Source organism: Parambassis ranga, chromosome 20 (genome assembly GCF_900634625.1).
Source record: "Parambassis ranga chromosome 20, fParRan2.1, whole genome shotgun sequence".
NCBI lineage: Eukaryota > Metazoa > Chordata > Actinopteri > Ambassidae > Parambassis > Parambassis ranga.
The window spans coordinates 18573295-18585823 of NC_041040.1; the positions used below are offsets into that span (position 1 = coordinate 18573295).

The 12529-nt window shown below is 42.8% G+C and overlaps 1 pseudogene; it reads left to right on the forward strand.

Moving 5' to 3' along the window:
* Nucleotides 1-1872: 1872 nt before the first annotated feature.
* Nucleotides 1873-12074, forward strand: LOC114453599 (integrin beta-1-like; annotated as a pseudogene).
* Nucleotides 12075-12529: the final 455 nt, after the last annotated feature.

The following is a 12529-nucleotide window of genomic DNA, read 5'->3' on the forward strand; positions in this document are numbered from 1 at the left end:
GGTACTCTCACACCATTTAGAAACAGTCTGCACCAAAAGCTAATCGCTATTCACAGTGCCAGCAAATTAGTTTACATCAGAAATGTGTTGGAACAGTTCAACAGGACACACATGTTTATACACTGCTCCAAAAAATAAAGGGAACACTTAAAGAACACAATGTAACTCCAAGTCAGTCACTCTTCTGTGAAATCAGCCTGTCCAGTTAGGATCAACACTGATTGTGAATCAGTTTCAGCTGCTGTTGTGCAAATGGAACAGACACCAGGAGACGTGGAGGGGGTCGTAGGAGGGCAACAACCCAGCAGCAGGACCGCTACCTCCTCCTTTGTGCAAGGAGGAGCAGGAGGAGCACTGCCAGAGCCCTGCAACATGACCTGCAGCAGCCACTAAGACTGTCAGAAACAGACTCTGTGAGGGTGGTATGAGGGCCTGATATCCACAAGTGGGGCTTGCACTTATAGCCCAACACTGTGCAGGGCGATTGGTATTTGCCAAAGATTCGTCATTGGCGCCCTGTGCTCTTCATGGATGAGAGCAGGTTCACACTGAGCACACGTGACAGATGTGACAGAGTCTGAAGACGCTATGAAGAACGTTCTGCTGCATTTCTTTGGAGGGCCGCACAGCCCTCCATGTGCTAGCCAGAGGTACCCTGACTGCCATTAGGTACCAGGATGAGATCCTCAGACCCACTGTGAGACCATATGCTGGTGCAGTGGGCCCTGGGTTCCTTCTGATGATGACCATGCTAGGCCTCATGTGACTGAAGTGTGTCAGCAGTTCCTGCATGATGAAGGCACTGATGCTATGGACTGGCCTGCCCGTTCCCCAGACCTGAATCCAATCCAGCACATCTGGGACATCATGTCTCGTTCCATCCACCAACGCCACGTTGCACCACAGACTGTCCAGGAGTGGACTGATGCTTTAATCCAGGTCTGGGAGGAGATCTTACTGAGTCTCATTTTGACTTGTCTTGAGGAGTTTTGATTGCTTTAGCCTGTGTTTCTATGAAATAGTTTTTTCTACTATCTTCAGCCTTCACCTCCTCTTTGGTAAAACAGCACTCCCAGCAGTTTGAAATAAAGCATTATTTATTTATTTGACCCCTCTACTTTCCTCCATCAGGACGTTGAATCTCGCCGCAGAGCTCTTTACTGGAAGGAAAACTCCAGTATTTTGAGCAAAAAAAAAGAACTCATTTAGCCCAAGTGCTGCCTGCCGGGTCAATATCTTCCTGCACAGGCTTTAAGTCTCATGCAGTGGTCAGCAAGGCCAAACAATTGAGAACGCAGAGCGTAGCAAAGATTGCAGGAGATAGCGTTTGCTCTCTAACACCAGACCCAGAGCTACAAGTGTGACAGAAAGTGTCTTTTCTCTTTTCTTCATCTTCTTTCAGCAGAAAGCTGACGACTTATTTCTCTTTATCTTTGGCCTTACTTGAAGAGATCCATTTGCTGCTCAGGACCCTGAAACATAAGCCGGCAGATCCACTTCTGGGCTGTAAAAAAAAAAAAAGAAAAGAAAGAAAGAAAGAAAGAGGATAACAGAGGGAGCGCCGATGGAGTCAACCAGCTCATGTCTTACACAGGATGTATAGAGGAACCATCTGGTCCCTCCTCTCCCGGGGGGAAGACACTCCTATCCACCCTTCATGTTTGTCTCTGCACACTTGAATCAGTCATCGTAAGTGTCTTTTATTTCTTCACCCAGCAGGTCAAATATGCAGCCTTATTGTGAGCTGAGCACAGATTATTTTCCTTAAACAGCAATTACAACTCCACTCCACCACCATGATTTGAGAGGAAAGAATGGTCTGTATTTTTTTTTGCCGGTAAATTACTTTCTTTTTTCTCTCTCTCTCTCCAGATGAGCCTGCTATTTGCCGCCATCCTGTTGTTGTGCTGCACGTACGACGCCGCAGGAGTGCAAGGTGGGTCAATATTTTTCTCATTGAGGATTCAATGAAAGTAAACTCTCTCATTATTCTTTCTACTCAGAAATTCTCATTTAGATTTTTTTGCCTGGATCCTTCCGTCATCTCCTCCTGGGGAGGGGGCCCCAGCGGCTCCCTGCTTTTCAAAAGCAGCGTAGATTCATAAACGTGACAGGACAGCAGGTGGAAATGTGGCTTCTTCTGGTCCTTGGATCAGTATTCTTAATCTGTCGTAGGTAGTTATAAAACAGTATTTATTTTGTCTATGCTATGTTTATTGTTTTAAGCCTTTATATTGGAAACAGTGAAACATTGTAAATCCATCAACTTCATGTTTACAGGCTCCATGGGACCCTATTAAATCGGGACTACCTCAACAAACAGGAACGTCCACCCCTATAGAAATGAACTGGACTTCACTGGGAGCATCCTGGCATCAGTTTATATTGTGTGTTTTGTATGTCATTTATGTTTTTGACAGGTTATGGCTAGTTGGATTTAGCTGTGGTTAAACTGCCTTGCTAACAGAGAAGATTGTTAGCTGGTGGTTTGGACTGTATCAGGGTTTATATAAGGTATGCACCGATCTGATATTCAACATCGGTATCGGACCGATACTGTGTAAAATGTCAGGATCGGATATCGGACAATAAAACTTTAGTCATCTGATCCAATTTATTGGCTTATCTCTCTGTCTCTTTCATCCAGGTCATACTCATTTCCAAGAGTTTAAATTGAGGCAACTGGTCCTCTGATTTCCTGAGTGGCGAAAAAAACAAACAATCCTTCAGTGTAGTTGTCTTGATTTAAACTCTTGGAAATATTGTATTGTATCAGATTGGAAAATGTAGTATTGGAAGATACTAAATTTTGTGGTATCGGTATTGGACATGAAAAACTGCTATCATGCCATCCCTAGTTTATATTAACTTGGGAAGAAATTATGACAAACTAGCTGTAACTGTCATACCACAGTAACTACCAACTTTGTTTATTATAATGACCATAGCCTGTATATAATGATGGATGATGCACCCATTGTGCAAAAGTGAAGCAACTTTTTCACCTGACATGTTAGCATCGCCACTTCGTTACGTACTGTGACTTTATTTCCTCCAACAATAACTAGTTATGAACAATGTGAACATATCCCATCCACAAACATGGAGGAGGCGAAGTTTCTGATCATCGGGGTGCAATCCAGACGTGTTTGGCCTTTTGGGGAGATGTTATGTCATCCATCTTTATATACAGTCTTTGGTAATGACAAATAATGGTGCTGAGAAAATGACGTAAGTACTCCAGAAAAAGGTTTTGTTGTCACTTGACCTGATAAGCTCACCGTAGACCCCTCTATAGAATAAAGTCTTCATATTGTTAGTAGGCAGACTGTTAGACAACAGTAATCTAGCATACTTTACACTCTTTGAGAAGATGGATTTCATGTCTGTATATTAAACATATGGTAATAGCCAGCAAGCTAGGTAGCATAGTTTAGCATAAACCCTGGAAACAAAGAGAAAAATGTCTGGCTTTGTTCAAAGGTAGTTGGTGCAGATGTGTAAAGGTGTCCAGTGCACAGCCTGCAGTATGATTCACCTCACACATTGGCTTCAAATGGAATGTGTGAGGTGAGGTGTGATATTTTTTGATATGGAAAGTACAAGATTTTCACATTGTGAGTGCTGTTGCTTGGTGGCTGACAACTGATGACTTTATGAAAGAAAAATAAGAGGAAAAGAAAATCTGATCTGAACTTCCCATCACTTCCAAAGAGAACATCAAAAAACACCTGCAAAACATATGATGTGGTGCATTTATACAGTGAGAAAACACAGCTGTTTTTTTGTCTTCCACCTAAAGACCATTCAGATCACGAATGCCAAAGTCAGGGGGTCAGGAGCTGCGGAGAGTGTCTGGCAGCAGGGCCACGCTGCGCTTGGTGTACTGAGGAGGTGAGTGGCCTTGGAAATACTTCCTGACTTCTTCTTCACTTTTAACTGCACACTCTATACATTTTAAGGCCACAAAGAGGTTTGTCTGCGTTTCAGTTTGGTTGCTGCGTACACAGTTATATGCTTAGAGGGAAACACAATGCTTTCTTTGTGAATTATTTGTTTGTATAAAGGATCTTTCAATAATTTATTTGACCATAAAACTCATGTTGCCAAGGAGCTGCAGGGCTGTGGAGAGAGATCCTACTGTATATATAAACAGAGACTTAAATTCTATTGCATGCACGCTAAGTGCAGTTCTTTTCTTTATTCCATATTTATTTTAATTAGTTTGCACACCTTTGGTATTTTTCCCCTGTGTTTTATTTAAAATACTCATTATTAGAATTTGTGCCCATGTTTTCTTAATACATTTATTACATACATTTTAATAATGATAATATAACACTTGTTCCTACTGTTTTTTTCCTTTTTTTTAAGGTTTTGTAAATTATTTCACACATTTTCTTTAATTTCTTTCAATATTTTAATGACATGTTTTGCATATTTTAGTGATTTCTTTCCCACATTTGTGTAATTTGTACCCCATGTTTTTACCAATTTGTTCCCGTTTTGTAGTTTATTGGTTCCCACATTTTCATGAATTAGTTCCCTTATTTATTTGTTTTCATAATTTATTGACATTTCCCTTTATTCATGTATTTTTTTCTTTTAAAGTTCCCACATTTCAAGTTCCCTGTTTCCACAATTTTACAACATTTTCATAGATTTGTGCCAATGTTGTTTTTTCATTATCATGTTTTTTACCAATTTTGTTTCTACAGTTCTTTTTTTTGCATGTTTTAACATTTTCAGATCAGTGTAGGAACAAATGTATCAAAATGTGGGAGCTTGTGCACATATATAGTTTATATATACTCTCTGTGGATGCAAAAGGAATCTAAAACCTACTCTATATCTATGCACTGCTGACATTAATAATACACCTGCTGTGATTTGCATGTTGTGTTGAACAGTCATACAAACATGTTATGTTGTCAGAACATATATTCCATCAAAGCAAGTGCTGAAAAGGGTCATTATATGTAAATTTTGAAAGTATGTGTCAAGTTATTTACATGTGTTTGCATATTGAAACAAGCTGCATTCATACGTTTCTGCATTTCTTTATGCAAATTGCTGTTTTTTTCCCTGTGTTTCTGTATAAGGGATAAAAACGGAACCTAAAACCTGTGTAAAGAATTTTCTAGAAGTGGGCCAGCACACGTGGGAGCGCTGTGACACAGTCAGGGCACTGCTGAGAAGGGGCTGTCCTTTTGATCGCCTGGAGGACCCCAGAGGTTCCACTGTCCTTCTAAAAAACAGGAGGATCACATTTCACCCTAAAGAACAAAGACATAAACGGCACAGACAGCTGACCCAGCTCCAGCCTCAGACCGTCCTGCTGCACCTCAGGCCAGGTGGGCGTAGACAGAGTGCTCCTTAATAAATCCCAGTAGCTAGCTGTATAGCTAGTTCCAGGCGATATGCTTGTTATGCTATTTTTTAACATAGAGGTCGGCTGAGATTGACTCGCTTTTGGAGCCACCCTCAAGTGGCCAGTAGTGGAACTGCAGTTTTTGGCACATCCTCATTGGTTTTAGACAAACTTTGGCTTTTTCTTAGTTACCATGGTGACGATTTAGTTCCCTGGGTTGCAGAATGGCTAGTGTACATAAACTTCGACTGTTTCAATTATTCGATTCTATATGTCAATATAGCATCATAGAGCTATTTATTATTATTTATTATTATCACCACCAGCGACTTCAGAATGGGTCAGTCTGCCTCACTTTAAACCTGACAGACCTGGGAGCTGCCCAGTACTATCATAATCCTCTGAGAAACCTCTGAGAAACACTGCTTGAGTAAATAGCGATTAAGTTTTGCTCAAGGACGTCTGAGAAGGGAAAGCGTTAGTTATTCACGTTGCTCCTGTCACTCACTTAAACATGTCTCAGAAGTTAATGTTAACGCTCCCTTCTGTGTCAAGGCTTCGGTGCATTCGTGGGTAAGACGGTGATGCCGTATATCAGCACTGTGGGGGACATGCTCAAAAATCCCTGCAAGAGGACGGAGCCCTGGCCCTGCGCCACTCCCTTCACCTTCTGCCATGTCCTTAGCCTCACCCCCAACGGGAGCCTCTTCACAGAGCTGGTGGGGGAACAGCGGATTTCTGGTAACTTGGACTTACCGGAGGGTGGGCTGGAGGCTCTGATGCAGGCTGCAGTGTGTGAGGTAAAATTTGAGGAAACCCCAGCAGGGTGGCAGGACTGCACCACAGAGATTGTTGCTTTTGTTTGAGTGGGCGTTGTGCGGAGGAAGTGGAAAGACTGCAGACAATAGAGGAGAAGGGGCTATTTCAGAATACCAAAGCTTCCTTTGAGAGACTGCACCAGTTTCAGGATGTATTTTAAACTCTTTATGAGTCCTTACATATGAAAATTTGCCTTTAATCATTTCATACTGACAGGTTTCAGATTGAAGAGCATGAAGGCATTACTCATCCGCAGCCATTTGATACATACAAAAGCAGACAGATAATTCTTTTCTCTGAGCCTGTCAGAAACACTTATGTCAGTCACGGTGCTCAATTTGTCACCGATCGGTAGTTCATTGACTGTTTGATGTTCTTCACTGGCAGGAGCAGATCGGCTGGAGAAAAGTGACTCGCCTGCTGGTGTTCTCCACAGACGCTGGTTTCCACTTTGCAGGCGACGGCAAATTAGGCGGCATCGTGATTCCCATTGACGGAAAGTGACACATGCACAGAGATGTGTACACCAAAGGAAACACACAGGCTTGTATTCAATTTTGTATTAGAATACAATTAATATGTTAAATGAAGTAAAGATAAATATTATTTTTTTAATGCAAACAATGAACACCTTACAGCTAAATAAAAGATCTATGTTACCATAGCTCAGATTCCAGACAAACTGCAGACATAATTTCAAACAAAATTGCTGTATTTAAACAATTGTTTTGGTTTATGGCACATCCACTACTACTATTTTAAGCTGATGAATCCAAAATAGACCTAGAGAAAAGCAAATTGTTATTTTTCAGACGGTCAGGAGTGACTGAAGACCAGCAAGATATTTGCATTGTGGGCTACAAACAATGCACAATTTCATCTACTCGGCTTAATCCCATACTCCAACTGTTGCTCAGCCATTGCTGTTTCATTTATTGACTCCCTGTCAGTATCATTGAAGTTAGAGTGTAAGTGTAAGCAACCTCGGCTGTAAGGTTGCTAGAGTGGGCACTGCATAAATTGAACCTTTAGCACACTTGAATCCATCCTGTCATTCCCACAAACTGTATACAGTGCTGAGCAAATGTTAAGTCAGCCATAGGTTTGTGAAGAGTTATTTTCAGTTCCATGTTAGCAGCTTCATAGTTGATCTAACCTCCATGAGACTTATATAAGAGAGATATATAATGAGAATATAATTAAAACAAGATCTTTGGTAGTGCAAAAAAAAAAAAACTGCAGTTCCTTGAATGTCCACATCATGGCAGGCTCCAAAAGCGAGTCAATACCTATAGAACAGAGGCAATCCTAGTCTGACAAACATTCACAGGAGGGGGACACCTCCCTTCAGATCATCACCGTTATGTTATAAAAACATCAACACTTAAAATATATAAATGCAAATATAAAATATTTTTATTTGCATTTATTTTCTTTAAAATATAAATATTAACAACATTTTAAACATTTCAAAAATATAGGGAGTTCTTCCCCTGGCCCCTGGGAGCCTCACACTAAATGTGTTACCAGGGCTGTTTATTTCTGCTGTAAAGTTGAACATTTTAACATGCAGGTCTATGTGGATTGGATCACTTTTGGAACCCGCCCCTAGAGGCCACAGAGAGGAACTGCAGTTTTTCTTGACACTTCCACATGGGCTTTACATGTCATCCCCAGAGGTTGTCTGTCTGTCTTCCTGTTTTTACTACCACTGAAAAGGCTCAAAAGCCTAAAATATATAGGTGATAGAGACATCATTTGTTCTTTCTGTCATGGTAAAGCCAGACTAGATGTTACACTGACAAACTGTCCCTAGAAAAAAAAAGAAAAGGAAAAAAGTGTCTTTAGCTCAGCAGAAAAACCCAGTAGGTTATTTTTGTGTTTTTTTCTCTCCTCTGTGCTTGTAGCATGTTTTTTTGGTATAGCTGTGGTCCCAAGGAGCATACAGGGTTTATCCTATGGACCAGATATTGCAGTGTGTGCTAAATTGATTCCAGTCTGCAATCCGAGCAGTGAAATAGAGGTCCGAGCTGCTGCAGACAGAAGTCAAAGACAGTGATTTAAAGGTCAGAATCAACAGCACAGTTCCCTGGGTAAAGACGATGCTGACAGGCACACCCTGATGGGAAACAGCTGGATTGTTTGAGCAGTAATTCAAACCAAAGCTTTCATCTTTTAATCTCACTGTGTTTTGTTTATAGATGGTAGTAGAAGTGGTTGGTTGGCTGGGACACTGAAATAGTGTGGTGTAGCTGTCGTTATAAGTGTTTAAACATCCATATAGGTCGTTATAGGTTCATGAGTGTTATGTGCCCTGACCAATGGATGCATTATTAATTTATTATCTATCTAGATAAATGGCCACCCAAGGCTGAAAATGGACGTGAGAGATGCGAGGTGTCACTCCCCTCTGAATGCTACTTATTCATCTATTTTGGGGGGAATGGAAAGTCTGTCAGGCAGAGTGAATGAAATGAGCAATAGAAAGAGTTGTTAGATGGGAGGGGAAGGGGGAGGACAGCAATAAGAGGGAAGAAGAAGAGTGTACTTAATTCCTGATTACACATATATATCCTGGCCTGACTGTTATGCATTGCATTTTGCATCCGCCCTGACTCCCCTCTGTCAGGACTATCCCTCGGTGGCTCACATCGCCGAAAAACTGAGACAGAAGAACATCCAGATCATCTTTGCCGTCACAAAGGAGGTCACACACTTGTATGAGGTACAGCCGAGGGTTTTCTATTTAATAATTCATTAGGCATTTATATAAATGCATCATTGATTTTCAAAGGAAGTGGACAAAACAGCTGCCAGTCCTGTCTGTGGTAGAGAGCTTGGCACACTGTCAAATAAAATATAAATACGCCCAGCACAGGCAAACAGTTAATGGACATAACTGTTGAATGTACACTATGACCTGCAACATATCATCCTGTCAACATACATGTTGAGTACATTGTTGTTTTGCTGCAGGGCCTGAGAAGTATCTTCCCAAAATGTGCAGTCGGAACACTTTCCAACAACTCCCACAACATCCTGCAGATTATTGTTGAAGCATATAATGTAAGTGAGGCAGAAACTCACCCTTCCTCCAGAGGTCATTAGCCTCATGTGTGCAGCCTGCTGATACTTCCTCATCTTTAAAAAGGTTAACTGCTTTATTACTGCAGGCGCTGACCTCCGAGGTTGTTATGGAGAACAGCAAGCTGCCGCCGGGCTATCACATCGCCTATACTTCATACTGTAAGGACCGCAGGCCGAGGCGCGGCAAACAGGGGAGGAGGTGCTCTGACATCTACGTAGGTGATGAGGTGTGTATGCACATGGCCTGGCTCAGTCTGTGGTAAGTTGTGTAAGATGGCTGCTTGTTAGTGTGTGGCCATCGGTAGCATGAAGCCATGCTAATGCTAATTATGATTACCTCATTAGTGGAGCTTTATAATTGTACTCAAGATAATTCTCTCCTCCCCTCTAGGTGAGCTTTAATGTAAGCATTACAGCACCTGCGTGTGTCACCGCTTCACAAAGCCCACCCCGTGTTATCATTAGGCCCCAGGGCTACGGTGAAGAGGTTGAGGTCCTGCTGAGCCCCATATGTGAGTGCTCTTGTCAAAAGGATGGGGTTCCACATAGTCCTTTGTGTAGCCATGGCAACGGCAGTCTGGAGTGCGGCACGTGCAGGTAGGTGAAGTATAGCTTGATGGCATCAATTTCGCTAACAAGTCTAATTTCAGGATTGCAGACGGAGGCAGCAACAGATATATTTGTGTTTCTGTCCCACAGGTGTAAAGAAGGAAGAGTGGGAGCGTTTTGTGAATGCGAACGTGAGGAGTCAGGGGAGGCGGTTGACTCACACCTTTGTCGGCGTGATAATGCATCAGAAGTGTGCAGTGGACAGGGAGAGTGTGTTTGTGGGAGGTGTGTTTGTCGACAGAGCAACAAAAATCCTAGCCACGTGTACTACGGGCAGGCTGTGAATGCAGTGTGGAGGTATCCGTTACGCTTAATCACATTTACACAGGTGTTGCAACTTCATTTAAATGACACCTCTTTAATGGTGTGTTCCAGGGAATGGCGGGATGTGGGGAGTGCGTGTGTCTCCCAGGCTTCAGTGGTCGAGCGTGTGAGTGCCCTCTCAGCTTGGAGTCCTGTCTGTCTCAGGATAGACGGGTTTGTGGGGGCAGAGGTGACTACCGCTGTGGCACCTGCATTTGCCATGACAACCACTTCCAGGGCCCGGCGTGTGAGCTCTGCCCTTCCTGCCCCAGTGTATGCACTGTGCACAGGTACTGTGAGTGTTTATTGACTGTTAAATGTATGTTTTTTACATGTTTACGTTACATGTTATTTTGCTTGGATATTTTTAAAAAAGTCAATGACTCACCCTTCACCTGGGAGTGTGTACTACTTTTGTGTCCAATTTCTTGGCATACAAAGTACTGGTTACGGTTTTGCATTTAAAAACAGGATGTAAAGGGTTAAAGGTCATCTAAAAACACACAAATTTGAGGTAATTGGGGGAAAGCGGTTCCCTACCACAGTCGCCATTATCGGCTACCATGGCAACAAGTCCTCACCCCTATGAAGACATAGAAGTTAGAACATAGAGCCGTAGAACAAGCAGCAGATGTATGTCGGATGGATAGACATAATGGCAGCACGACAGGAAGAATTCAGACTGAGACTTTCGACTGCAGAGCAGCATTGCACGAGAGCTCCAGAGGTTTATCCTGCACCACAGGTGGCAGAGCACTCATATCTGGGTTGGTGAACGGATCTGGTACCCATTGCTTTTCCCTGTGATTCTATTTTGAAGGGGAAGCACGAATCAAGATGATGCAGGTGTTGGGCGATCACTGTGGGCACACACATCAGCCAGAGATGACAGACAAACACACCTCCATTAAGCAGTGACAAAACAGAAAGACTCTTCTACATGATCTGAGTCTGACACTGACAGTACCTTACAATAATATTGGCTAGTCCAAAGGCAAAGGTCGGCAGACGGCCCAGTTCTAACCTTTCTGTTCCCCGGTATCGGCCCATGGACCATAGTTTGGAAACTCTAGTTAGCTACTGTACTCAATATTGCCTGACTTTTGTCACCCAGTTCTATATTGTACCTGCCTTGTGTAGGTGGGGCTTAATTAGAAGTTCAGTAGCTCTAATAATCATGGCATAGATCGTCACTGGCTTCTAATGGTTCTTTTCCCACAGAGAGTGCATCTTGTGCAGGCCCTTCTTCCTGGGTTTGACTCCAAAGGAGTGTGAGACCAAGTGTTCCCGCCTGAATGTCACCTCTGTAGGTCAGACCGGTGTCTTAGCAACAGTGCTGCACTCACAGGGCCTTCACAGGTGTATGGAGATGGACACAGAGGGCTGCAGAGTGCACTTCCTGCTGAGGACCGGAGAAAGTGGAGACTCTATACACGTGTCTCTTGAACGAGGTAGGCAGACTGCACCGACGAAGCACCTCTGGGGATTTTTCTATGTTAGCAACTGATCTGAATAAGGTAATCATAAGGCACAAAGCAAGGCATCAAGGGATACTTCTCTTCAAAATGAGATGCTGATGGTGTCAGGCACGGTCCCATGTGCAAAAAGCAAACAGCATACTATTACTTTAAGTGGTCTTGTGTAGTCTGTAACCTACTTTCTGTAACCTATTTTTGTTTTGAAAGTTACTTAATGATGCAGAAATGCAGGACAGGATACCTGTCTGATCAGCCTCGTTCCCCTTTTTTGCCTGTCAGGAATGCAGTCAGGTCCAAACGTGATCCTGATAACCATGGCGTTATTCATCTTTTTTTTCTGCAGAGACAACCCCATCAACAAAAGTGCCATCACCACAGTCGTCAACCCAAAATATAAAGAGCAGTGATAGCAGAAGGAGATCTACTTTTTCATCAAGATCCCTGCAGTGAAGCACAATGAAACAGCATCCCTCATCTGAGCTGTTGTCGGCAGATGGCCTGACTTGTTTGGCTGAGTGGAAAACGGATGTTGATGTCTCACTGACTTCTGCTTTGATCTCAATATGCAGCCCCGGACTGGCAGTTTACAGTCCCAGCATGCACACTGCTCGACTGCTTCCCTTACACAAGGTTAGGGATGCATGCAAACCTTTTTAAAAAATGGGCTAATTATGTATAGTTTAATATTGTGTTAGGTATATGTAAGATATTCCCCATATTCTCCGACAGTTGGCTCATCTGTGTAACTTGTGTCTCAGAAGGCTCAGAGATAGCGAGGGGTGCAGTCTGCATTATGCTTTGTAATTCCAGGGAAAGTCTTTACGTGGGTCTTCACTGCCCTCTAGATGAAACCTGAGGAAAG